The following is a 25,940-nucleotide window of genomic DNA, read 5'->3' as shown; positions in this document are numbered from 1 at the left end:
TTCTCCGAATTATTCTCCCATCGGTTTCTAATCGTGCTCAAGCACATCCAATTAAAAACAAACTAATCCTCATTCGGTCCTTCATTTCCCTGGGAGTCGGGCCTGAGCAGTCACCTTCCCTTCACTGCTGAACCGCTCTGGAGTGGGAAGAACTGGCTGTCCCGGAAGCCTCCATTTCCTTACCTTCCTGGACTTAGCCCGCTTCACTCCAGCTTCCACCTCTCTGCTGATCAGTGAGCTTCCCACCAGTCAATCAGTGAGGATTTTCCATAGGACTTGTCACCGACTGTGACACTCTTGGTCGTTCCTTCTAGAAACACTTTCCAGCTTTGACATTTTTGTTTTATTTTTATTTATTTGAAAGGCAGAGAGAGAGAGACTGAGATTTCTTCTCCTTCTCCCCAGGTGGCCACAGGAGCCAGGGCTGGGCCAGCTGAAGCAGGAGCTAAGAACTCAGCCTGGGTCTCCCAGGTAGGTGGAGGGTGCCTGCCGCCTCCACGGGTGCACATTAGCAGAAGTTGAACAAATGCACACTTGGAACTTTGGTTTTGCCCCGGATCCACCAAGTGAAGTCATGCCTCATTCTCAAGCCTCAGAGGCTGCCTCTGCTGGAAAAGCTAAAGTTTCCCTTTTGCGTGTTCTCATGACGCTGTCCGTGTCCACATAGGCACGTGCCATGCACTCATTTACAGTGTAATTATTTCTCTTTTATAGAGTGCAAGCTCTACGTGGACGATTCTGCTTTCTCTTTTTCACCTCTCATGGGAGTTAGCGTGTGGCCAAGTTCATGGTGAGTGTGAGATCCCTTTTTTTGATTAATTTCATGATCATATTCTGTTCCTGGTGAACAGCCACATTCGAACTTCAGAGAACGTAAAAAGAGCGCCAACTAAAGAAGGAAGAGGCGGTGCTTGATTTATCTGCTTAGTTATGAAAATAATTAACTGGATCAGAAATAGCGGCAGAGCTTCGGTTCCCCGAGCGCTACTGTGGTGAACCAAGAGCCCTTTCTGTCTCGCATTGTTGCGTGGAGAAGATATCCGAATCCCAAATATTGTGAGACTTTCCCCCTGCTCTGGTTTTATCTCTAATAAGTGACCTGCCCTCTGCTTGTGCCTGTTGGTCAAGCATAAGCCTCACGTCCTAAACAGATGCAAACAATTAGGGAGCAGCCTCTCTAAACAAGGGTGTCCTGGGAAAATAAAGTCGCACTGTGATAATTTGGAAAGAATAGCGATGACCTCCAGCAGCCTGCAAACAGTACGGGCGCTTGTACTATTTGTGAGAACACACACCCTGCAGTCCCCAGGGAGGGGACCGGCCCCTGCTCATGCCCGCGAGGCACTCATACTTTCCCTAGGATGGGCTGCCAAGACATTATCACTCCTGTCTTTTTTCTAAACACAGTGCAGGTCCGAGGTGAATGTGACCCCACTTTTTCCTTCCCCAAGTCAGTTCTGCTTATAGGATTTTGTGATCGTAGTTTTCAGTGCAAGCAGCGATTCATCTGGATATAAGAGCCTGCCAGACACTGGGGATCACACGCGGCTAACTCAGCATAGAAAGCTGGTTTCTGGGCCGGTGCCGCGGCTCACTAGGCTAATCCTCCGCCTTGCGGCGCCGGCACACCAGGTTCTAGTCCCGGTCGGGGCGCCGGATTCTGTCCCGGTTGCTCCTCTTCCAGGCCAGCTCTCTGCTGTGGCCAGGGAGTGCAGTGGAGGATGGCCCAAGTGCTTTGGCCCTGCACCCCATGGGAGACCAGGAGAAGCTCCTGGCTTCGGATCAGCGTGGTGTGCCGGCCGCAGCGGCCTTTGGAGGGTGAACCAACGGCAAAAGGAAAACCTTTCTCTGTCTCTCTCTCTCACTGTCCACTCTGCCTGTCAAAAAAAAAGTTTTTTTCTGAGAAAGATGTCAGGGCCACTTGGAAGGGTGAGAGACGTGGCCTCTGCCAGTGGTCCCTCCGCTGTCTGTGCTGGGAAGTTCAGTCTGCACACGACTCCAGGTTTCTTCCTCATGCTTGGCCCGTCTGGTTCTCATGTCAATGCAGTGTCACAACTTCTGAGTCCCCTGACGTCACCCCTCTAGGCCCGTGTCACGTAGCTATTATACCCTCTGCCAAGAACAAAGTGAGAGTCTGAGACGTCGCCTCTACAGAACAAGGTAGCACGGAGCCAGTCCTAGTCTGGTTGATTAAAATGATGTCTGGGCAAGGCAGTTTTTCTTCCTCATTTGCTTTAATGCCTTTGTCTTCATCTTGATGATAATTCAAGTTCATGGCTGGTTTTGCTGCCCGCAGCTTTTTTATGAATGTGTGTTCCTGTGTTGTCTGAGGCCAACCTGAGCAAGAATGACTCCTTCTTCCTTTTTTTAAATTTATGTTTTTAAAGATACAGAATATTTGGAGGAACAAATTACACACAAATACACATGTGCAAAAATTGTATGCTTTAGGACAAGAGCGATTGTTTTACAGAGGAATCTTGGTTTTGTTAAATTACTTACCAGATTTTTTTTCTTTAAAAAGGAGACCTGCCTGGTGTTCTCTGCTGAAATAATTACTTGCTAGAAAATCTAGGCAGAAAACAGATTTTCCTTGCTCTTTGTTAAGAGTTGCTAGGTAGAATACAGAATTCCTAGCTAAATTTTTGAATTTCATATAAATGACAATTTTTCTTTCTTTTTTTTTTTTTTTTTTTTTGACAGGCAGAGTAAACAGTGAGAGAGAGAGACAGAGAGAAAGGTCTTCCTTTGCCATTGGTTTACCCTCCAATGGCCGCCACGGCCGGCGTGCTGCGGCCGGTGCACCGCGCCGATCCGATGGCAGGAGCCAGGAGCCAGGTGCTTCTCCTGCTCTCCCATGGGGTGCGGGGCCCAAGCACTTGGGCCATCCTCCACTGCACTCCCTGGCCACAGCAGAGAGCTGGCCTGGAAGAGGGGCAACTGGGACAGAATCTGGTGCCCCGACCGGGACTAGAACCCAGTGTGCCGGTGCCGCAAGGCGGAGGATTAGCCTAGTGAGCTGCGGCGCCGGCCGCTTAAATGACAATTTTTCAGTAATTCCAGGTTCCAAACATTGCATGGATATATTTATACTTAACAGATGAGTTCTTATTGGCCTGACATCGGCAATCTCACTAGGGTAGAAGAAAACCTTAAATTATCTTTTAAACATTTCGTTGCAAAACTTCAGTTTGTCACACAGTTTTTTTTTGTTTTTTTTTTTTTTTTTTTTTTTTTTGGCAACATTTCTCTTTCCTGCATCAACTGGAGTGCCCTGTGTTAGGTGATGACGTGCGGAAGTTCTCTGTGACCTGAGAACATGGGTACAAAGGTTGTGTTTCTGTGCTTAGGAACCAAACGTGATTCAAGCAGTTTAACACTGAAGAGTGCACCACGCGTGACAACAAGGGCTGTGCGGAAGGAGGTGGGAAGGCTTTATTGCTGCGATCTTCGGAGACTCCAGTCACTCACTCACGTGTATGTGTGTGTGTTTAGTTGATATTTGGGACTTGTTTATGATGGAGCTTGATTACAGTGACAGCTAATACAGTTTCCATCGTATTTAAGATAAATGCAAGTGCTAGACTATAGACTACAAGACTGTGTTTTCTGGCTCTGCTCCACTTTTTTTTTTTTTTTTTTTTTTTATTTGACAGATAGAGTTAGACAGTGAGAGAGAGAGACAGAGAGAAAGGTCTTCCTTCCGTTGGTTCACCCCCCAAAATGGCCACCACGGCCGGAGCCACATTGATCTGAAGCCAGGAGCCAGGCGCTTCCTCCTGGTCTCCCATGCGGGCACAGGGGCCCAAGCACTTGGGCCATCCTCCACTGCCCTCCTGGGCCACAGCAGAAAGCTGGACTGGAAGAGGAGCAACCGGGACTAGAACCTGGCACCCATATATGATGCCAGCGCCGCAGGCGGAGGACCAACCAAGTGAGCCACGGTGCTGGCCCCTTTGCTCCACTTCTAAGTTCCCCAGATCCTTCTGCAGGAACACACACGTGGAGTGAGCTGTATTGGATCTGAGTTGAGAACAAACAGAAAAAGCGCACAACCAGAGAGGATCAAGGCCCCGCAGCAAAAGTGGTCCGGGTTCGGATCCCAAGGGCCCTGGACAGAACGCTCCTCTCCCAGTGTCGTCAGCATAGGCACACACTCTGCATGAGGGGACTGGGTCACGTGGCCATTCCCACACGACAGCTGTTATGATTCCCGGGAAGGAGCTAAGAAGAGAGCAGTCAAGGTGAGAACAGAAGAAGGTGGCAGGGAAAGAGAACCAAGAACACACTGACATTTGTGAGCCTTGTCTTAAACCTTTTAAGGATTCAGATGAAATGAACAGCAACCAGCGCTGTGGTATAACAGGTTAGGCTGCAGCCTGTGACACGGGCATCCCATATGGGCGCTGGTTCAAGACCCGGCTGCTCCACTTCTGATCCAGCTCCCTGCTAATGTGCCTGGGAAAGCAACAGAAGATGTCTCAAGTGCTTTGGCCCCTGCACCCATGTGGAAGACCCTGATGAAGCTCCTGGCTCCTGGCTTCAGCCTGGCCCAGCCCTGGCCATTGCAGCCATTTGGGGAATGAACTAGTGGAAGGAAGATCTCTCTAACTCTCCCTTTCTCTTTCTCTTTCTGTTACTCTACCTTCCCAAAAAATATAATAAATATTTATGAAAAAATGAAATGAAATGAAAAATCCTAGTGTGTTGTTTTGCCTTCAGGCCCTTCCCAAGTCTTGCTGTGACTGATGCAATAAATGAGTTGTAACTGGTGAAATAGTTATTAGCATTTGCCTAAGGAAATGCAAAGCCAAAACAGCTCAGAGAAGTCTGTCCAGCCCCTGCGGTTCTGATGAGAAGTGAAAAATTAATATTTTGAAATATCAAAATGATTCACATTATTTTGGAAGATTTTCTGAACAATCGCTGGATTGCTTTTTGACTTTTTAACCTTTCAGCATAGACACAGTCTACTATCTTTTAAGCCCCTCGTGAAACTGCTTGCTTTGTGCAGCATGCAGTTGATAGAGAAAACTTGAGGGCAAACAAAGCTCCATTCCTAAGAAGTCCTTCATAAGCATACACCTTGAGAATCCAAGATCTGAGAAGTCAAACAATACTGCTTGGAGACCATCAAGAATATCATCTTCTTTATAGAGAGAAAGCAGAAATGCTTTTTTTTTTTTTTTTTTTTTGGTACAAGAAAAAACACTTAACATCAGTGTCTTTAATGTACATTTTTTTAAGATTTATATTTTTATTTGAAAGGCAGAGGCAGAGAGAGAGAGAGAGAGAGAGAGAGAGAGAGAGAGAGAGAGAAAGGTCTTCCATCTGATGGTTCATTCCCCAGATGGCTGCAATGGCCAAAGCTGTGCGGATCCAAAGCCAGGAGCCAGGAGCTTCTTCCAGGTCTCCCATGTGAGCGCAGGGTACTAGCATTTGGGCCACCTTCTGCTGCTTTTCCCAGGTGCAATAGCAGGGAGCTGGAACTGAAGTGGAGACTTGAACCGGGATGCTGGCACTGCAGGCGGTGGTTTACACCATAGCACCGGCCCCCACATATATTTTTAATTAATTAACTTTCTTTGAAACTCATGGAAGAAACAAAAACACAGATCAAAAACAGATCTCCTATCCATTTGGTTCACTCCCCCAAATACCCACGACAGCCAGGGTTGAGCCAGGCTGAAGCCAGGATCCCAAAACTTAATCCGGGTCTCCCTCGTGGGAGCCATCACTGGTGCTCCCCAGGCTGTGGGTTTACGGAAAGCTAGACTGGACAGCAGAGCCGGGACTTGAATCCAAGCATTCTGCAGTGTGGGCGTCCCAAGTGGTGGCTTAACCAAGACCACCACATCAAATGCCTTCCTCAGATGAACGAATGTACTTTCTGAAATTTGTTTGAGAGAGAGAGGGGGGGGCACTCCTATTTGCTGATTGCCTCCCCAAAAGTCTGCCTTGGCCAGGGCTGTGCCAAGCCGAAGGCATGGAGCTGGTGTTGAACCCAGGTACTCTGATGTGGAATGGGGCCATCTTCTTCTTCTTCTTCTTTTTTTTTTTTTTTTTTTTTAAAAGGTTTATTTATTTATCTGAAAGGCAGAGTTAAGAGTTAGAGAGGCAGAAGCAGACAGAGAGAGAGAGAGAGAGGTCTTCCATCTGCTGGTTCACTCCCCAAATGGCTGCAACAGTCAGAGCTGAGCTGATCCAAAGCCAGGAGCCAGGAGCTTCTTCCGGGTCTCCCACGCGGGTGCAGGTGCCCAAGGACTTGGGCCATCTTCCATTGCTTTCCCAGGCCATAGCAGAGAGCTGGATTGGAAGTGGAGCAGCTGGGACTCCACTCCCATATGGGATGCCGGCACTGCAGGTGGCGGCTTTACCAGTTATGCCACACCGCAGGCGGATGGAGGGGGGCATCTTAACCACCAGGCTATGCACATGCCCCTGAGGCACATGTTTTGGCAGAGCCTTATGAATTAGGACTCATTCCAGAGTAAACAGTATGCGGCCCAGAGTTGCTGTGCGTGATTGAGGCTCTGTAGATTAATAAATTCTGGCACGGGAAAGTTGCTGGGTTATAAGGATGAGATGTTGCAAAGCTCACCTACGGTTAGGAATTTGCCCTAAGGTAGCCACAATCCCCCAGCTTTAGAAACCGTGAAATCCCGTCACACAGGTGGAGAGAAGCCTCCCTGAGCCCCTCAGGTCAGCCGCCTGTAGCCCCAGGCTTAGGTTTCATTAGAGCGCATCATTACCATAGCTTGCATAGCTACAGATGCAAATGACTGCCATGAATCATTTGCATTTGCAAAGAAAGCCTTTAGGAGGCTTCAGCCCCTCCCGCTCCAGGAGCTGGTGACCACATCACCGTTGACTGTGACCTCTGACTGACATAACATCCTAGCCCTGTTCAAGAGCACACTTGAAACTGGGCTGGATCAAGCACACAGCTAATGAATTTAATAGCCTCATTAGGTAACTGCCCCTTAACAGTTCACAGGATGCCCTGGGCGTTTTAAAGCAGGCATTAGAGGAGAAAGCTTTGCTCCCACGCAGCCTTGGTGCTCGGAGCTGCCCGCTTGTCAGGTTCCATCTGTGCGATGCGTGTCCTGCATGGCTGCTGAAGGAGGCAGTCATTTTAAATGGCTCCAAATGAGATGGTTATTGCCCATTATTTATTTACTTTATCTTGGAGTCACAAAAAATGACATAGGCCCGGATCTGAGGCTTCTTCCTTTGTCTGGGCTTTGGCTCTCCTTGGAGTTTAGTTGGAGACGTTTTGTGTGCCGTGAGCTGCATTTTAAGTCGCTGTCCCGCAGCCGGTCAGTTTGCTGAGGCTGGGTGGAAAGCTACGCCTCTTGTCTGCTCTTCCGCTTGGAACATGTGGCTGCTTCCGTGTGCACCTGTCTGTGGCACGGTTTTCTTGCATTCCTTGTGGGATACATAGTTTTGCACATTAGATAAGCAGATAATATATTAATTTAGTCCCTGGCAATACCTAAAACACTGAAAAAGATTAGAAAGAGACCGCATGACTCAGGAATGGGGAGGAGGAAGAATCCAAGTGTCAAGGTCACTCCAAATCTCAGGAATTCTCCGATTAGCCACAAGGAAAGGGGATGCCTTTCCAGGCAGGACTTTGATGAACACATCCATGTCTGTCGAGCGTTCCCCATCTGTGAATCTATGAAAATCTCATGTTCAATTTGTATCCATGTAAATCAGGGCCTGCCAACCCTTTTCATGTCAATGTAGACACAGAAAACACTGTCTGTTCCACACACTGGAGTGGAGGAGGCTGGAGGGGACCTTTAGGAAGCCTGAGGGAGAATTCGTTGTTTTTACGAAGGATTATGTGCAGCAAAGTTTAAAAGCATTAGGAGAGACATTAAATATCAAACCAACAAACAAAATACTCTCATAATTTTTAATGAGAGCGGTAAACTCACTTTCCTTTATGGTTGAAAAGCTATCTGCGATTTCTGGTGCAGACTTTTAATGAGTTCTTCAATATTTAAAAAATTGACATGTAATGACTGTACCTATTTAATTCCATAGTCATATAATGTGTAATGGTCAAATCTGAGTAATTAGCATTTCTATCTCCTTATGCAAGTATTATTTCTTTGTATTTAGAAAATTCAAACTAGAAACTCTAGTTCTTCAAAAGATGTAGGAGCAGTTTGTTTAAACTGTAGGCACCCCCTGTGCTGCAGAACACCGGAATTTCTACTTTTTAGTTTTTAAAAAGATTCATTTATTATTTGAAAGTCAGTCACAGAGAGAGGCACACACATACTCAGAGACAGAGAAATGGAGAGAGATCTTCCCTCTGCTGGTTCACTCCCCAAATACACACAAAGGCTGGGCCAGGCCAAAGCCAGGAACTAAGATCTCCATCCAAGTTTCCTACATGAGTGCAGGGGCCCAAGGACTTGGACCATCTTTTAAGTCTTCCAGCACATTCGTAGTGAGCTGGATCAGAAACAGAGCAGCAGGGATTTGAACCGACGCCTATATGGGATGCTGGCACTGCAGGCAGTGGCTTAACCTGCTGTGCCACAACGTTGGACCTGAGTTCATTCCTTTTAACCAACTTATCCATTCTGTAACATCCCTCTATCCCACCTCCCCTACCCTTTCTAATCTTGAGGAATCGCTGGTCTATTCTCTCTTTGAGATCAATTTTTTAGCTTCCACCTGTGAGTGAGAACATGTATCTGGTTCTCTATGCCTGGCTTATTTCACTTAACATGCTGTGTTCCAGTGGGCAGCACAGTTGATTCTGTGTCTTGGTATGAATAGCACTGCAATGAACATTGTTAGGAAACTGGCAGTTTTATCTATGGCGCGATCTGCACCTTCATTTACATACTTGGCTCTAGCCCTTGCCACCATGGCCCAACCACTGATATCAAGCTCCACCCCCATCCTAATGGGATTTGCTGCATGGGATTCGATGCTCTTGCTTCCCTGCCTGCCCTCTGGCAAAGTTGTTTTTTTTTTTTTTTTTTTTTAATTTTTTTTTTTTATTTGACAGGTAGAGTTAGAGAGAGAGACAGAGAGACAGAGAGACAGAGAGAAAGGTCTTCCTTCCATTGGTTCACCCCCCAAATGGCGCTGTGCCGACCCAAAGCCAGGAGCCAGGTGCTTCCTCCTGGTCTCCCATGCGGGTGCAGGGCCTCCACTGCCTTCCCGGGCCACAGCATAGAGCTGGACTGGAAGAGGAGCAACCAGGACTAGAACCTGGAGCCCTTATGGGATGCCTGTGCCGCAAGGCAGAGGATTAACCGAGTGAGCCATGGCACCGGCCCCTCGGCAAAGTTTTAAAAGGGCCTGTTCCTGAACACGTGGTTCTCTTGGCTCCTCTTGTCTGCTCCCCTCTCCTCCTCTCGTCTCTCTTCTCTCCTCACTAGCTCCTCTCCTCTCTGTTTCTCTCTCTTCTACTCTCCTTCTCTCCCCTTTTCCTTCTTCGTCCCTCCCCTCCAGCCTGCTGGGTTTTCTCCAGTAAACCCTTTCCCTCACTCCGGTGTTCGGTGTATTTTGTGATGGTATAACAAACATGAGGGTACAGGTTTCCCTTTGATATTCTGAGTTTTTTGGGAATATGTTCAGTAGTAGGATAGCTGGGTCTTATTGTAGTTCCATTTCTAGTTTTCCGAGGAACTTCCATACTGTTCTCCATAGTGGCTGTATTAATCTATAGTCTCACGAATAGCATATAGAGTTTTATTTTCTCCATATCCTTGCTGATACTTGCAATTTATATATATATATATATATTTTTATATATGTATACTTCAAAAGTATAAGACCAGTGACCAGACCTTTTGTTATCCTAATACGTTACTTTTGCTTCTTTCTGTGTACTGGAGAGTCTTACTTACAAACTTATGGTAATAACTAAAGAACCAGTGGTTTTTGATACTGGATTTTCCGAGAGGGGGAACTGAAAGTGTCACAAAGAAAAAAACAATAAAACAGAGTTGCCTATCTTTGCCCTTCTGTCCAATAGTAAATTGAAGGGTTCTGTTCGAAGATTAGTTAAAAAAAAGGAAATAAATTTTTTACTTAAAGTTTTCTTTACACTAGAGTAGCTAATTTAACCTTTTTCTTCTTAAAGAAATTTAAGAAATATATATAAATATAAATATGTAAATATATAAAATATGTAAATATATATTTTTTTTTGCTCAGAGGAAAGCTTTATTGACTGACTGTGTGATAAGGATAGGTGCTGTGGAGGGGCAGCCAGGAGTATAATTTATTTTAAAAAAACTCATTTATTTCCTTGAAAGGCAGAGTTACATAGTTGCAGGGAGACAGAGAGAGAGAGGTCTTCCATCTGCTGGTTCACTCCCCACGTGGCCGTAATGGCTGGACCCGAGCTGATCTGAAGCCAGGAGCCAGGAGCTTCTTCCAAGTCTCCCACATGTGTGCAGGGGCTCAACACTTAGGCCATCTTTGCTTTCCTGGGTCATATCAGAGAGCAGCCGGGCCTCGAACCGGCGCCCACTGGGATGCCCACACTGCAGGCGGCGGCTTTACCTGCTAGGCCACAGCACCTGCCCCATCTCCTTCCTGTTTCAGCTGCACTTTTCTGATTCCTTTCTTTCAGTGTATCAGTGTTCTGTTTGTATTCTGTTTTCCTTCCTGAAACTCTCTCTCTGCCTAGCGCCTTCCTCCGAAATCTCCCCTTTCCCTTTTATTCGTCTCCAACGTATAGTACACTTTCATTAATTTCTCAAACAGTTGGCGTTGAGTTGCACCCTGACTGTGACACTGCCCTGACCTGGGCGTGGTTCCTGTTGTCCTTCCTGTCTGTTTCAGTCTACATTTCCTGCTGGTACCTTAGTGATCTCTTTTGCTCGTAGACCAATTAATCATGCCTTCTTTGGGAGGTTGATGAGGTTCAATAATTCCTTGACGTGCCCCCCATCAAAGGATTATAAGTCTCCCTGTCCCTTCCCCTGAAATCTGGGCAGGCTCTGTGTCTGCTTCAAAATATAGGCGCTGCTGTGAGCCCTGGCTTCTCCACTTCTGATCCCACTCCCTGCTAATGGCCTGGGAAAGAAGTAGAAGATGGTTCAAGTGCTTGGGCCCCTGCACCCGCATGGGAGACCTGCAAGAAGCTCCTGGCTCCTGGCTTCGGCCTGGCCCAGCCCTGGCCATTGCAGCCATCTGAGGAGTGAACCAGAGGCTGGACGATTTCTCTGTAACTCTGCCTTTCAAATAAATAAAATTAAGACAAATAAATCTTTAAAAAAATAGTCTGTAATGATAATGAAGCTTTGTGGCCTTGGGCCTTAGAAGCCTGGCTTCCACTTCTGCCCCATGGAAGAGCTTACTCTTGGAGCATTGAGCTGCCATGTAGGAAATCCAGCTCTCCTCTGGTGAAACCACGGGCTGGAAGAGGGGCTTTGCTGGGTTCAACCTGCAGCAAACCCTCACCAAGGCATCAAATGCATGGTGAGCCCAGAGCAGCTCAGTGGCAGGCCAAATGCCACTGAGGGCCTTCCATCAACTCCATGTAGATGATCGTGTAGCCGAAACCTGCTCTAGTTCTTGCCCTACAAATCAAGAAATGTGAGAAAAAGGCTGTGGCTTTAAGCTAGAGTTTGTTCCATTGCAAAAGACATAGCCAGAAGCCACCCCCCCGCCCCGCCCCGAAACTGTCTCTGCTCCTCCTCATCCTCCTGCGGCCCCTTTTCTCACTGTAGCTCTTCCGAGAGGACCATTCTGAGGCATGTTCCATCCAAATGCTCTTATTACCCAGGTACACATGCTTGTTGTCACCAATGCTATGTTATTTAAAAATTTTGTTTCCTAGAGCAGTTATAGGTGTACAGCAAATTGAGTGGAAAGAATACAGTTTGCACTGCTATGTTTTGAAGGTCCAGTTCCCCATCACTATCTCTATGGAATGTTCTCTGACTTCTCCTAGAAGTCAATAAAAGTTTCTTCTTCCAGCATTTCATAGCTCCTTTTCTTCAAAATTCTGACAAGAGTTTCATTTTCTAATCTATTTTACCTGTCTTTTTTCTTTACCAGGCTGTAAGAGCAGAGTCCATGTATAATTTCTCTGTGTTTCTCCTAAGTACCTGCTATGATTCCATCTTATCATGGCACATATTGGATGTGTCACACTGTGCTGCTTGTATGTTCGCAAGTTTTCCTCTTTTATTTTACTGAGAGCTATGAGGTTATATCTTTTTTGTTTTCCTGCCTCCTGGTGCCTTGAGCAATGTCAAGTATATGGTAGGTAGTTGATAAGGAAGCTGTCAGATCAACGGTAAAACTTCAGCAAGAACACCAATAGGCATTACATAGTCATCATAAGCAATCAATAATCACAGGAAGTACAGAAAGTTTTGTTTTCAGCTGGATTTATTTGTTGTGAATGTCCTTATTTCCTGGTATTTCCTAAAGCTTGGTGACCTTTATGTTTGTTTAGACATCTTTCATGGGTGAAAATATGTTTCTAACTCTTTGAAATTATGACTTTTTATGTCAGTAGAAACATACAAAGGAGAACAGAACAGTTTGGGTCACAATCCATCCTTCAAGCTCTGTTTTCCTCAGAGCAGCTGACATTTAAAACTCATCATCCCTCCCCACTTGAATCCCGGTGTTGACCTCAAGGAGTTTGTGGAAAGCGCAGGATTTCTAGGGCAAAGAGGAGCACAGCGGGGCAAAGCAAATGAGAATAAAGGACAGGGAGGATAATGTGGGCTTGATGAGGTCCAATTCAGACCAAGAGCAGAGAGAATTTGGAGGGTGGAGGGAAAGGAAAGGGCCCAGCGGTGAAGACTGTAGTGACGTCAGGTCAGGAGATGAGCAAGACTGGAGCTCTCGCAAAGGCGCGGAGGGCCAATCTCCAAAGTAGCAACTGTGGCCTTCTAATTCTTTAAGGGCACATATAACTTCAAAATATTGGCCATGCAAATAAAAGTAAAATTCCCTTCTGACACCATCTTCTGAGCCAAGCAAATCTTTTTGGCTTTAAGTTTTACAGGAGAACTGAGAATTCAAGGACACCTTGAGAAGTTCATGGAAGTGGAATTAAAAGAAGTTTCTTTGGGGGGGGGGGCAGCCTTGTGGCACAGCGGGTGAAGCCGCCACCTGCAATGCTGGCATCTCATAGTGAGTACTGGTTCCTGTTCTGGCTGCTCCACTTCTAATGCAGTACCCTGCTAACATGCTTAGGAAAGCAGTGGATGATGGCCCAAGTATTTAGGTTTCTGCTACCCATGTGAAAGACCCAGGTGAAGTGCTTGGCCTGGGCCTGGGCCAGCTCTGGCCATTGTGGCCATTTGGGGAGTGAACTAACAGATGGAAGATATCCCCCCCCCCCCCCATCTCTCCCTCTCTCTCTATGTAACTCTGCATTTCAAATAAATAAATAAATAAATAAATACTTATGGTATATTACACCTGTGGCTGTTAACTGATATGTGTTAAGACAGAAGAAAATAAGTACCTCTGATTTCTAGAATGCCTATCAAATTAATGCAAATACTGACATGAAGAACTAAAGTCGGTTAGTTGTCTGCATCTCGTTGCAGGTTTCTGGTGTGTAAAGTTTACAATGACAATGATCTTGAGAGAGAGACTTCTTTGCCACTCTAAAAATGTTCAGCTTCTCTCCAAAGAGGAGAAGGAAGATGAACAGCTTGAACTTTTCATCTCTAACTCAAAAAAAGAAAAAAGACATGTCAGGGAGTGAAAATATTGATAATATATTGACAAGGCATGCATCTTGAAGCTACAGAAAGTTGTATTAGAATATCACTCACCAGTGTTGCTCCTTTGCTATTTGTGATACATGATTTGTAGTGCACTTCCGGCTGGTTCCAAGGCGGTTGTCTCTCGCTCCATGGTTGGCAACACCTGCTCTAACATGATGTTGTGCAGAGCTGCCTTAGCCCTCTGAGACTGCAGTCAATGCCTGTGGACCTTGGAACAGTCTTGAATGTCTAATACATTTTCCTACCTTGTTTTCAATATAAACCACTTTTATTTATCTTGGGACTCCACTGGCTGAAATTCAAGGCCTCTCTCCAATGCCAGCATCTAAAATCTTCATTTTATCAGCATTGAACACATTTAAAAAGATGTCAGGATGCATTATAAAAACTTCATCAGAAAAAGCTAGAAACATCCTCCATCTTCTATCATCTCCAGATACTCAGAAGATTTATCATAGGAGAGAATGTCGGAGATGCTGCTCTGAAAACTGTAGCATAATGATTGGGCCTGCCAGGACTTTACATTATTGTGCTTATTTATTTATTTTTAAAGATTTATTTTATTTATTTGAAAGGCAGAGTTATGGGGAGAGAGAGAGAGAGAGAGAGAGAGAGAGAGAGAGTGGCAGGGAGAGAAAAAAAGAGAGGTCTTCTATTCGCTGGTTCACTCCCCAAATGGCTGCAATGGCCAGGGCCAGACTGAAACAGGAGCAGAGCTTCTTCTGGGTCTCCCACATGGGTGCAGGGGCCCAAGCTCGTGGGCCATCTTCTACTGCTTTCCCAGGCCATAGCAGAGAGCTGGACTGGAAATGGAGCAGCTGGGACTTCAACTGCCACCCACATGGGATGCCGGTGTGAGGAGTCAGATGGGTTAATAGATAGTCAGGGGATCCCAATGGAATTTGGGGAGTAAAATATTTGCTTAAATCTCTTTGCCGTCTGCTTGGAAATTCTTCTTCCATGTGAGACAAAGAACCAAGGTAACAATAATTTCTCTGCTGACGTTTTCCCGTAACACTGGAATCTCAGGAGGAGGCTTTGCCCACTACGCCACAACACCAGCCTTGACATTATTGAGTTTACAGCATAATATCTTGCATTTTCTTTCCTACAAGGAGAGATGCTCTAGTCAATGGATTGTAAATCTTGTGCCTCTCTTCATTCTATCCTTGTGTGAGTTTACTGCAAGGCGTCAGACAACAGATTGGGTGCCAAGGACCAGATGTGCAAGTATAGAGCACTGGGTGGGCATTTGGGCTGTTGGTTAAGACATCTTTAGCCCATAACAGATTGCCTGAGTTTGACTTCTGGCTCTGGCTCCTGAGTCCAGCTTCCTGCCAGTGGAGAGCCTGGGAGCCAGCAGTGATGGCTCGAATGATTGGGTTCCTGCCACCCACATGGGAGACCTGAGTTCCTAAGCTCCTGGCTTTGACCTGGCCCAGTACTGGCTATTGCCTACATTTTGGGAGAGAACCAGAATGGCTGTCTGTCTGTCTGTCTTCAATAAGAATTAAAAAATTATTTGGCACCTTCTGTGAGCAAAGTTTATTAATTTTTTATGCTTAGATTTGGAGTTTATAAAAATGAATAGTGTGGCTCCTCTTGAAGAGCTAAGCGTAGATGCTAATGCAGTGTGTAGACATCCTCTAAGTGAAGTGCAGGGTCACAGTCCCTACTGTGCGTGGGAACCTCTCCCCAAAGGGAGGAGCTTCGAGCTGGGCCTTGAGGAATGAGAGGACTTTACAGAAGAGGAAGAAACCTAACCAGCATTTAGCTAGAGAGAACAACGTTCTCATATTTTTGGGGTTAAGAAGTTTGGGAGAAATGCAAAGAGTTCTGGGAAACTAAATTTAAAGAATTAATGTGGCTGTCTTGCTTCAAGCCTCATTTGTATGTGGGGTCTTCAGAAAGTTCATGGAAATGCTATGAAAAATTATGCATGGATATCACAATTTTTCTTTGCATCAATGTAAACTTATCTTTTAATTCCATTCTCCATGAACTTTTTTTTTTTTTTTTTTTTGACAGGCGGAGTGCATAGTGAGAGAGAGAGACAGAGAGAAAGGTCTTCCTTTTTGCTGTTGGTTCACCCTCCAGTGGCCACCACGGCTGGCGCGCTGCGGCCGGCGCACCGCGCTGATCTGATGGCAGGAGCCAGGTACTTCTCCTGGTCTCCCATGGGGTGCAGGGCCCAAGGACTTGGGCCATCCTCCACTGCCTTCCCGGGCCACAGCAGAGAGCTGGCCTGGAAGAGGGGCAACCGGGACAGAATCCGGCGCCCCGACCAGGACTAGAACCCGGTGTGCCGGCGCCGCAAGGCGGAGGATTAGCCTAGTGAGCCACGTTGCTGGCCAATTCCATTCTCCATGAACTTTTAAAATCCCCTTGCATTTTATTTCTGAGCATATACTGTGGCTTCTCCCTCTGTCCGGTGCTTCCTGAAGTGGTAGATAAACCATGACCCAGAGAGACTCGGCAGCTAGTGTCCCTCCACAGTGCTGTGCTGGGGGCTGGTGTGTACAGACATGCCTCTAAACCCTCCTAGTGGCTTGAGGCAAGCGAGCAGTATTTTGCTGCTAGAGACTCATTGGAGGAAGGCAGAGAGGACTGAAGCACAAAGAGCAGCCCATGCCCCACGCAGGAGCAGGTTAGATTCTAACTCTGTCCAGAGAGACCTGGTTCAGATGTGTGCATCTCCCAAGCTCACAGATGTTTACTTAGGCAGAGTGACAGAGAGGCAGAGGGAGAGACAGAGAGCTCTCAGCCTCTGGTGTTGAGGGTTGGGGCTGGGCCACACTGACACCTGGAGCAGGGAATCCATCCTGGTCTCCCACATGGGTGGCAGTGGGCCAAGCACTTTGGTCATTTTCCGCTGTCTTTCTCTGCACATTAGCAGGCAGCTGGATAGGAAGTGGGACTTGAAGCACACTCCAATATGGGATTCCAGCAAAGCCAGCGCTGGCACTGGTCCCGCTCCTTTTTAAGAGAAGGAACAGAGAGGGCAACTATCTGCCACCTTGAGACTCCCCCCGCCCCCCCCAATAAACAGTCACCCTGATGGAGCAAGGACAGAAGCCGTAGAGCCATTTTAGTTCCTTGCCTGTGTGATTGACAGCATATCCAATCCCTGAAGGTCTTCCTAGCTGCCTGCATTCTTCCCCAAACCAGCTCAGCCCCTCCGAATGCCCTCCATGTCATGACCCTCAGCTGTCTGGTCTGTATCAACTTAGCTTGTAGGGGAGCTGAGCTCTCTGCCACTTGTTGGCCCAGTGTGCATGCCGGATGTGAGTCACCTCTCAGGTTTATTCCCTGAATGAACTTGTTCTGCCTCCTCTTTGTTCTGTTCTTCTTTCTTGTAGACCTCACTCACCCTCCATCATTGTTTACCACCCACCAAGAAAGCAAGTGCTTAGTAGTTCAATCTTGTTCGACCCGGTTACAACTTATTTACAGAGCGTTGGTTATAGGAGTACAGGAATTCATCCTTTTCTGGAATGACCAGCTTCTAGAACATTCTAGAAAGATCCTGCTTTCTCAGGTGCATTAGCAGGGAGCTGGATCAGAAGCAGAGCAGTCAGAACTTTTTGTTTTTTTTTTGTTTGTTTGTTTGTTTTTTTTGTATGATTTATTTATTTATTTGCAAGTCAGAGTTACACAGAAAGAGGAGAGGCAGAGAGAGAGAGAGAGGTCTTCCATCCGCTGGTTCACTCCCCAACTGGCTGCAGTGGCCAAAGCTGCGCCGATCTGAAGCCAGGAGTGAGGAGCTTCTTTGGGTCTCCCACGTGGGTGCAGGAGCCCAAGCACTTGGGCCATCTTCTACTGCTCTCCCAGGCCAGAGCAGAGAGCTGGATCGAAAGTGGAGCAGCTGGTTCTGGAACCGGCGCCCATAAGGGATGCCGGCACTTCAGGCCAGGGCATTAACCCGCTGTGCCACAGTGCTAGTCCCTAGAACATTCTTGAATCAGAGTGTTCAGCTGCCTCCTGGCCATCTTCACCAGGATGTCTTGTAGGCCCTTCAACTTCCACAGATTCAAGGTCAGATCCAGTCCCGGCCATAAGCCCCATCTCAGTTGTTCTGTTTGCCATACACGGTCTTGGTTAATGGCATCACCTCCCATTCACAACGTGCCAGGTATCTAGAGGCTGCATTTGACTTCTCACTTTTCTTCATGCCTTTATATCTAACCTGTCATGAAATCATATTCATTTAAGTTTCAAAATGATTTTCAGAGGTGGATGTTTGGCCAAGTGGTTAAGATACCCATGTCGCATACTGGAGTGTCTGGGTTTGATTCTGCTTCTGATTCCAGTTTCCTGATAATGTGCACCTTGGGAAGTATCAGGTAAATCATGGCTTAGGTAGTTTAGGTCCCTGACTATGTACGCCAAAGATCTGGATTGAGTTCCTGGCTCCTGGCTCTGTCCCTGGGGCATCTCTTTCTGTCTGTATGCATGTCTCTCTATCTCTAAAATTATTTTAAAAATAAAAAATTATTTTCAAATTCCTTTTGTATTTCAGTGAACATGTAATATGCCATAGTTCATATTATGCAAAAATGCATGGCTTCTCTGCTTGGGTAGCAGGGCGGGGTGGTGTTGGAGCACATGTTTATCAAAGCTCCGTTCTTCCCAGGTGAGCTATTTCAGGTTAACTCTGTCATCTGATTTCTGTCCTCTGCTGACTTCTCTGCAGAGCTATCAGTGGGGAGGAAGCAGATTATCTCCTGTGGTGGAGAAGTGGGGCAAGGTCCGTGCCGTCCTCCGAGTTCCTGCTTGTCTCCAGCTGAGGTGCCAACCTCTGTCTTCACCAATGCATCGGTGATGCCATTAGTCTCCCTTGGTCTCTGTTAGGTGTTAGCATCCGCTGCTCTTCACCTTGGACCCCGCGTGGCTTCAGGTCCTCGAGGAATCTGCATTCTATGGCTTCTGCACTTGACCATAGGCCCCTTCCTTCCACAGGTCCCTTCAGCATGCCCTTGCTTCCCTGGGCAGGTGGCAACTTCTGCACGTCATGCAGGGTGTGGTCAAGGCCGCCCCTCTGTGTGCTGGATCCCTCTCATGCCAGTGCCATTTCTATATCTCTGCCATTAGGCCGCGTGTTCTCACGTTAACACATATTTGCCTGAATTTCCCATGCCTCGTCCTTTGAATTCTGCCTTCTTTGCTCCTCCCCTGGGACACGAGGGCTTTCTCTTCTGTATGGTCAGGGTATCTCTTCCTCCACCTACAGATAGCAGACTTCCTCTCATTGGAACTGGAAGCTGCTTTAACTAAAGGGGAGTGCTAATTATAGAGGAAATAAAGACTTTCACTATATTTAAAATAGTATTCTCATTACAGATGGCTGCTCATATACGTATACTTATGTACATTCTTTTATTGAAATAAAATTATACTAATTTTTCTGAAAAATTTTTTAAAAGATTTATTGATTTATTTGAAAGAGTTACACAGAGAGAAGGAGAGGTCTTCCATCTGCTGGTTCACTCCCCAGCTGGCTGCAGTGGCCAGAGCTGTGTCCTTCTGAAGCCAGGAACAAGGAGCCTCCTCGGGGTCTCCCACGTGGGTGCAGGGACGCAAGGACTTGGGCCATCTTCCACTGCCTCCCCAGGCCATAGCAGAGAGCTGGATCGGAAGTGGAGCAGCCGGGACTTGAACTGGTGACCATATGGGATGCCAGCACTGCAGGTGGCTGCCCTACCCACTACACCACAGCACAGGCCCTGAGACTTCCTTTTTGACTTTCCTTTTTGTTTTGGCACACTTTCTGTTAAAGGACTTTCAGATATACTTCATTTTAAAAAATAGGCATGTAATATTCCATTCTGCAACTGTGTCTTTTTTTTTTTTTTTTTTTTTGACAGGCAGAGTGGACAGTGAAAGAGAGAGACAGAGAGAAAGGTCTTCCTTCCGTTGGTTCACCCTCCAATGGCTGCTCTGGTGGTGTGCTGCAGCCGGCACGCTGCGCCGATCTGAAGCCAGAAGCCAGGTGCTTCTCCTGGTCTCCCATGGGGTGCAGGGCCCAAGCACTTGGGCCATCCTCCACTGCACTTCCGGGCCACAGCAGAGAGCTGAACAGGAAGAGGAGCAACCGGGACAGAATCCGGTGCCCCGACTGGGGCTAGAACCTGGGGTGCCGGCGCCGCAGGCAGAGGATTAGCCTATTGAACTGTGGCGCTGGCTGCAACTGTGTCTTAATTTGTCTATTGATGGGCATTTAGTTGATATTAGATTATTTATTTTTTACTATTCGGGGTTATTTCCTTAATAGGTGTCCATTATACAAGAAAAATTAAGTTTCTATTTTTCCCTTATAACCTTGTTGGTTTTTTTTGTCCTGCTTAAAAAGATTACTCCAGGACTGAAAATATATTCTTTCTTTCTTTTCTTTTATACCTTGAAATATCTATTCATTTGAATTTTATTTTGTACTTATTCTGTGATGTAGGTAGCATTTTCCATGTGTTACTGAATTATGTAGTTTAAAAAGAAAGCTAGTTTTTCAAAGAACATAATCAAATTGGAATCAGTTACGTGAGGTAATTTAAATTGAGGGATGTTCTGATTGATGACTTTTGCACTCATCATTTCAATTCTCATTCTTTTGTCTCAGCCACTATTGCCGATGTCCTAAGACTGTCTTTGGAGTAGGATGGATGCAAATTTCCATCTCTTATGTTTACAATAGTTAGTTGTTAATTTCCTGGATACTCAACCACAGTTGCACGTCCCCACTGCAAATGTAGCGATGTATGAGCAGAGTTAAGGCTATTTAAAATCGCTGTAGAATCCCAAAATGCACTCCTAGAGCAAGTCTATCATATTGTTAAAAATACTTTCCACAGGTACCTGTGTAACACAATATAAAGCAGAGTCATTAGTCTTCATTTTATTTTATTTATTTATTTATTTATTTTGACAGGCAGAGTGGACAGTGAGAGAGAGAGACAGAGAGAAAGGTCTTCCTTTGCCATTGGTTCACCCTCCAATGGCCTCTGCGGCTGGCACGCTGTGCTGAACGGGACTAGAACCCGGTGTGCTGGCGCCGCAAGGTGGAGGATTAGCCTAGTGATCTGCGGCGCCGGCATTAGTCTTCATTTTAAAGCTATTTTTCCATAAGTACTATTTTTGCAAGACAAAATTTGCCCTCCCCTCTGGTATCAATATGTGTATTTCTGAAGAAATTGGGAAGCAAAATACATGTTCAAAGTGGAAGGAAGTAGCTGACCCTTGGAGCATTACACGGCAGCATGGACTGTTAGTATTTGCCGCTTACTTGTATGCTATTTTGGAATTCCCCATGCTGCTTTTTTTGCATTAGAAACATTATTTTCTAGTTTTATTTTTTTATCTTTTTCCATTTTGGTCTTGTTTGGCTGGACACATCTTCAAAGAAAATCTTGGAGATTTTAAGTTTCTGGGCTGGTGTGCAAGGAGATTTGGAAGCTGTTTCTGCTGTTTTCACAAGAAAAAAACATGAACCAACTACAAACCAGTGATCTTAACTTCTTCAGAGAACTGATGACTCAAGGAAAATTGCCATCCCAAAAACTGAAGAGATAGGCAATTACATAAAATCACAACTTGTTAATGTCTTTTCATTTGATAATTTCCCATAGGGAATCTTATGAATGATTATTTCCAGAACTTAAAGGTATTATTCAATTATCTTTTGGTATCTGGAAACGAATAAAAATCCTGAAGTTATTCTTATTTCATTCTTGTAACTTGTTTCCTATCTTTTAAGGCAATGAAAACATTTGCTTTTTGGCCAGCAAAAAAGAAAAAAAATAATTGACGGACACCTGGAGAAAGCCATGGTCAACATTTTGGCATGTTTTCTCTTTTTGTTGTAATTTTGTGGTGCACACATGATTTCTGTACAAGTAGAGTGCAATAGCACCACACGTATTTTAGGCAAATGTGGAGAGATTGATCAGTAAGCTGAATACGTAGCAGAACTGATCCCAAGGCAAATGCGACCATCGTAGAATGAATTCAGGAATATCAAAGGCAATTCACAATGAGGCCAATGAGCTTAATCATTATAGATCATGTTAAAATTTTAAAATTCATCATTTTGATCAAATTAGTCCATTTCCTGTTAACATAATGAAATATCAGAGGCTGCTAAGTTTATAAAGGAAAGAGTTTATTTGACTGCTAGTTCTGGCAGTCATGACGTGGTGCCAACACCTGCTTGATTCTGTGCAGACCTCATGGGATGGATTGCAACAGCTGGAGCAAGAGGGGAGCTCTCGTGGTGAGGCAGGAAGTCGAAGGGACAAACTGGGGATCAATGGAGGTCTCAGGAGAACCATGTTAGCTTGTCCCAAGGAGAGGGCTCCACAGACCTAGGGACTTCCCACTAGACCCTGTCTGTCAAAGGTCCTACAACCTCCACACTGCCCCGCTGAGGACCAGATCACACAGGAACCCTTGCAGGGGCAGCCCTATCCAAACCCAGCAATGGTCCAGGTGCGCACTCCTACCTGGACATCTCAGCTGCTGGGCTGCCTGTCACTGTCAGGTTACACCTTTGTCCTCCAGGGAGATGCACATTCAACTTCGGTTGGGGGGACTTGATATGGTCACGTTGCCTCTGCGTTGCTGGACATTCTTTCCTCTAGAATTGTAGCCAGCTAAGGTGTCTACTCATCTACTCCTGATATTTCTGCCTTTGGAGATTTGGTCGTTGGTGGTTGCACATATTATGGAGACTGTCGCACACATTTAAGCTTTTTACACAACTAGAGGAAAATTCTGCAGACGATGGTGTTCACTGTTTTGTATTTTAAAGCTTTTGGATGCATGTGATGTTTTACATAATCACACGGGCCAAGTTCATCCTTACGTTTTGGATTTATAACTGTATCTGTGGAGCAATGGACTTGGCCTTCAGGTTAGCAGAATCTGTGAATTTCTCTCTGTATCTGAGCTCTTCCGGAGTGCACAGCCATTGCAGCACCTTTGGTGGAGCCGCGTGACCCGAAGCTCCCCCAGGAGGTAGCATCGTGTGGTTCTTATCCTCTGATGGTTGGCTCCAGCCAATAAGCCACCTTCTCCGTAAGGAACAGCTTGTTAGTGAGCCCTGTGCTGAAGGTACTCATTTCTGCTACGTGCAATGCCTGAGGCTTTCTTTAGGACTAGCAGCTGTTTTTTCTTTTGCTTTCCTTTTCCAAACATTCATTAGCCACTATTCCTCATTGTTTGACCATCTTCTATGAATGCATGAGCAGGCAGTTCCAAAATCTCTTAAATGCTATGTAGTTGCCTGTGACTGGGGAAGAATGATGAACTTGGCCACAATCTTGACAGCATTGCCAAAGCCAGCAAGTCTGTTATCTTGTGCTCCACTATAATTGAATCTTGAGCACGCGTAACTATAGGGTGGGAATGAAACAGATGCCTTGGCTCTTAAACCACACAGCACATTGCTTCTTTCTTGTCAGTGACAATGTGACACCTTCCTCTGCTGATTTGCCATCCCATAAAGGGTCCTTTATTCACACTCATGTGTGAGATTGATGTTCAAGATTGAGAAGTTTTTTTTAAAGATTTATTTATTTATTTGAAAGGCAGAGTTACAGAGAGACAGAGGCAAAGAGAGAAAGAGAGAGAGAGGGAGGGAGGGAGAGAAAGAGGTCTTCCATCCACTGGTTCACTCCCCAATTGGCTGCAATGGCCGGAGCTGCACCAATCCGAAGCCAGGAGCCAGGAGCTTCCTCCAGGTCTCCCACATAGGTGCAGGGAACCAAGGACTTGGGCCATCTTCCACTGCTTTCCCAGGCCATAGCAGAGAGCTGGATCAAAAGTGGAGCAGCTGGGACTTGAACCAGCACCCATATGTGATGCTGGCACTGCAGGTGGCGGCTTTATCCGCTATGCCAAAGCGCTGGCCTAAGAAGTTTTTTGATATGAGAGTAAAATTAAATTTTGCATTGCCATGTGGTGCCGACATAGAACTTCTGACTGTTCCCAAAAGTGTGTTCACGTCTAATATTTAAACACTGAACATACTTAATAGTACCGCTAAGCTTTGTGTATAAAGCAGAATATGGCTCAGGTAAACTTTTGTCAGTAACATAGTTTTTAGAACTGATATCTGAGCACATCTCAAAAGGTCCATTGTTTTCAGTTTTCAAAAATTACTGACAATCTTTGGCAAACATTTCAGCAAGACTTTGTTTAAAACTCAGGCTTTTGGGGCCGGCGCTGTGGCGCAGCAGGTTAAAGCCGCCTCCTGCAGTGCCTGCATCCCATATGGGTGCCAATTCAAGTCCTGGCTGCTCCTCTTCTGATCCAGCTCACTGCTATGGCCTGGGGAAGCAGTAAAAGAGGCCCAAGTCCTTGGGCCCACGCACCTGCATGGGAGACCTGGCTTCGGATTGGCGCAGCTCCGGCCGTTGCAGTCATTTGGGGAGTGAACTAATGGAATGGAAGACCCCTCTCCCTCTGTCTCTACCTCTCTCTGTAACTCTCTTTCAAATAAATAAAATAATTCTTAAAAAAAAAAAACCTCAGGCTTTCATAGATTCTGCATTGTAATGAGGTATCTTATTTGTCAAGTCTGTTGTATAAATCCTGTTTGTAAAATATATTTGGGTATCTTATTTTTTCCTAGTGCTCCCCTCCACCCCCCCTTTTAGTAAAAAAACCTCAATAGTCTACAATGTCTATATTTTTAAACTGTGAATATTCTGACATTAACACATAACTGCTAACTCATCTTTCTTTTAAAAAGATTTTTAAAATTTGTTTGAAAGGCAGTTACAGAGAGAGAGAGAGAGAGAGAGAGAGAGAGAGATCTTCCATCTGTTGGTTCACTTCCCAAATGACCACAACATTCAGGGCTGAGCCAGGCTGAAGCCAGGAGCCAGAAACTTCATCCAGGTCTCCCTGTGGGTGCAGGTGCCAAAAGACTTGAGCCATCTTCTGCTGCTTTCTCAGGTGTGTTGGTAGGGAGCTGGATCGGAAGTGGAGCAGCTGGGACAAAAACCAGTGCTCATATGGGATGCTGGTGTTGCCGGTGTTGGCTTAACCTACTGTGCCACATCGCCGGTTCCAACCCATCTTACTTTCAGCCCATGAGTTTGAACTACAAATTGAGCCTGGATGGTACCTGATGGTACCTGATGCTCCACTTTCCTGTTTACCTTTTTGGGCTCTTAAAAGCCTTTTTCACACCTTCTATGTTGTTTCCCAACTTCCCGTGTGTTCTCTCCATCTTTGATTTTTGGTGATGCATCACTTTTTTTTCAATAAACAACCCCAAACACTGAAAAGAAATCTTCCCCAGACAACTGTCCTTGCAGCCACCCACCCAGTAGCTTCTACTCCCACTCACTGCACCTGCTTGCTTGCTCCCGTAGTGGGCAAACCCTCCGCGGCATAGCCAAGCCGACGGGGGATGGAGCGGTGGCATCCTTTTGTTAGCGTGTGAGGAGGGGGTCACCTGCCGGGTGTGGAAGGAGACTTGGGGCCCAGGTGCTTCTAAAATCCTTAAGCAAGCCTTTAAACAATCCTCATATTTTTGGCTCATTCTCTCCACCCCTTCCCAAGTTGTGGCACCAGTTCCTGAAGTTTTGGTGTACCCCGGGTTGCTTCTCACATCTTCCTTCTGCCTGTTATCACTCGTCCTGATTCTTCGGTTCCAGTTTTTAATCGCTGTTTCTTCTCCTGTTCTGTTTGTTCATGGGGGCTGTGGCTTTTACAAGGGTTTTCTTTTGCTTCCAGGAGAACGTGCCCCGGGGAGCTGGTGGTCTGTGAAGAAAGTGAGGAGGCACTTGGGGCAGACGTGAACCCAACCCACAGTCTGTGGAAATGAGCAGTTGGATGCCCCACCTTCAGCAGGACATACGAATGCTTGTTCTTCAATGCCACTGAGATGTGTGCAGATGGGAGCTGACAACAGTTCAAAAATACTGAGAAATACAGGTGAACTAAGAGAACTGTGCCAGTGTCTTAGGAGCCACCTGCAGTCCCTCCCGTCACAGCCACCCCCCTCTCAGTCGCTAAACAACTCCTAACAATACCTTTTGTGTTTATATAAATGGAATCACATTCAACTATTGTTTTAATAGCTGGTACCTTTAATGTTATGTGTCTGAGATTGGTTTGTGCAGATACGTGAGGTTTTAGTTCATTTATTTTTATTGCTGTATTGCAATGTATAAATAAATTTCAGTATATTTA

General features: G+C 45.9%; 1 long non-coding RNA gene across 1 annotated transcript; it reads left to right on the top strand.

The window, feature by feature from the left end:
- Positions 1–712: 712 nt before the first annotated feature.
- On the top strand, positions 713–25,940 carry LOC138845056 (uncharacterized). The gene is made up of 2 exons (XR_011381789.1): positions 713–790; positions 25,482–25,940. It is a non-coding gene; the product is annotated as an uncharacterized lncRNA (long non-coding RNA).

Source organism: Oryctolagus cuniculus, chromosome 13 (assembly GCF_964237555.1).
Source record: "Oryctolagus cuniculus chromosome 13, mOryCun1.1, whole genome shotgun sequence".
Classification (NCBI taxonomy): Eukaryota; Metazoa; Chordata; class Mammalia; order Lagomorpha; family Leporidae; genus Oryctolagus; species Oryctolagus cuniculus.
The sequence above is the reverse complement of the archived record's forward strand: the minus strand, read 5'-3'. Positions and strand labels throughout refer to the sequence as shown.